This window comes from Acanthisitta chloris, unplaced genomic scaffold (genome assembly GCF_000695815.1).
Source record: "Acanthisitta chloris isolate BGI_N310 unplaced genomic scaffold, ASM69581v1 scaffold8662, whole genome shotgun sequence".
NCBI classification, from domain to species: domain Eukaryota; kingdom Metazoa; phylum Chordata; class Aves; order Passeriformes; family Acanthisittidae; genus Acanthisitta; species Acanthisitta chloris.
In genome coordinates this window covers 763-3,025 of record NW_008660972.1, presented here as the reverse complement: position 1 = coordinate 3,025, position 2,263 = coordinate 763, and the positions used below count along the sequence as shown (strand labels likewise).

The following is a 2,263-nucleotide window of genomic DNA, read 5'->3' as shown; positions in this document are numbered from 1 at the left end:
ATCTCTCTTATGAGGAAAGGCCAAGGGAGCTGGGCTTGTTCTGAAGTGTGTTAGTTTGTTCTGAAGACACTGTTATTTATTTGCAAGCGTGACCTTCTAAAGCCAGCCTCATTTATAGGGTCAAAAAGCTGAAGAAAAGGATAAAATGTTCTACCGCTGTCACAAACAGGCATTGGACAGCTGGAAATGTATCTCCAAAATGTGTCCAAAACATTCCCTCTTTGCCACTTGGGGAAAAGAGTTCACCAAAGAAAGTGAACCTAAGCCTTCAGCATCCCTCAAATGCTACAAAAACAAAGGTAATGCAGCACTCCAGCCACCAGCTATCAACAAAGGACATGCCTACAGAGGAAATCCCAGCTTGCCATGGTTCCAACACACTAGCCCTACAGCTAGCATATCCCCTGAAGAAGAAAACTGATGATCTGTCTCCCCATTCTGAAAAGAACCCCATCACCAAAAATGCTGTCATGGCAGAAACAAGAGAGTGGCCAGAGAGACAAACATATGCAAGACAGATCACCTGTCCAGTTCCTGAAATTCCAGACAGTGCAACCTGTTCAGAAACATCTTGTTTCTAAGAGATGATATTTCCTTTGGAAATTGAAATCCACCTTCTGACAGCAGACAGGAATGGGGAAATGCCTTTGCTGAACAGTGTGTTGAAACCTGGACAAATCTGCTTCCATTTCAGAAGGAAAGGGAAGAGCATTTATGACTTTATCACCAACAGTTTCAGCAGACACCTATTCTACAGCAAAAATTGAACTATCAAACTCTTGACAGGTTTTTAACACAATACAGGTCCCAGGAGATTCAAGTGAAGCAGAAGCTGAGCCTTACTCCCACAGAAGTACAGAGCAAAGAGGGGATGCAGTTGGAAGATGTGTATGACAGTGATTTCAATGAAGTCTTTCTCACTTGTCTGTAGTCAAAAGAGTGTGAAAAGAAGAAACACCAACAAATGCAGTTAACATTCATTTTTTCCTTCATCAAAGAGAACAAGGAACTGAAGAAGAGCAAAAAGGCCAAAAGCAATGGGATTTATTTTTTAAATATGGAATACCCATGCAAGAACATGAACTAGATGACTGCTGGGATTGTAGTGAGAACAGCCCAAAGACAGAGGAATTCATTAAAAATGAAGGCTGCAGCAAAACTCCATCAGACTGGATTTAACTATTGAATCCTCTTCAAGTAATACTGCAGAAAAACCTTAACTGCCTGCAAGATCCTGCTTGTAACTGGATAAATGGCAATTTCCTAGCTGATCACAAACAGTACAAATCCAAACACAGATGTCTCATTTCCTCCAGTGAAGCCACCTGGACACCAGAAAAGGATGTTTCAAACCCATATGTTTCTCCTGTACTGAAATCAGGAACTCCAGAGGGCAAAGAGGTAGACCTCCAGCATGAAGAGAAGGAAGAATCCACTGTGGATAGACAGGCTGCCCTTGCAGGAGATGTAAAGTGGAAAGCTCAAAGAAATGGAGTCAACCATTCTGGATTATCCAGTTGTTCCTCAGAATTCACTTCTGAGCTAATGCCCCCTCTCATGATATCCCTTCTTGACTATGAGGAAACAACTGATAGAGAAAATGTCTTTTAAACAAAAGAAGCTGTCCTGTGTGAAGTAAATGATGGACAGGACCATACATGGCTCCCAGAAAAGGTTTGAGGAAGAGAACTGGCAGTGTATGAGAAGCAGAGCTCTGATGGACAGCATGCTGGACCTGGGGGAATAAATGTATTGTGGAGAAACACACTGTGCTCTTCTGCATTCCCCACAAACAGGGACAAGTGGCTTTCACCCACCTGCTGTGATGTAAAGCCATGCTGCTGCCTTCTGGGTTCGGGTTCATCAAAATAAGGAGTCATTCACAGTTGTTGGACATCACCTGACAGAAACATCTGCAGCTGTATCCACAGGCTCCAAGTGCACTGGTTTTGGCTGAGATAGAGTTAATTTTCTTCACAGTACCTAGTATTGGGCTGTGTTTTGGATTCGTGCTGAAAACAGTGTTGATAATAGAGAGATGTTATTGTTGAGCAGTGCTTACACAGAGCCAAGGCCTTTTCTGCTTCCTGTACTGCCCTGCCAACAAGGAAGTTGGGGGTGCATGAGAGATTGGGAAGAGACACTGCCAGGACAGCTGACTCAAACTGACCAAAGGGACATTCCATACCATGTGACATCATGCTCAGTATATAAGGAGGCCCTTACAGATCATCTAGCCCCACCCCTCCCTGCCATGGCCAGG

The 2,263-nt window shown here is 43.6% G+C and overlaps 1 pseudogene; it reads left to right on the top strand.

The window, feature by feature from the left end:
* Window positions 1-1,957, top strand: part of LOC103797805 — a 4,344-nt pseudogene extending 2,387 nt beyond the window's left edge.
* Window positions 1,958-2,263: the final 306 nt, after the last annotated feature.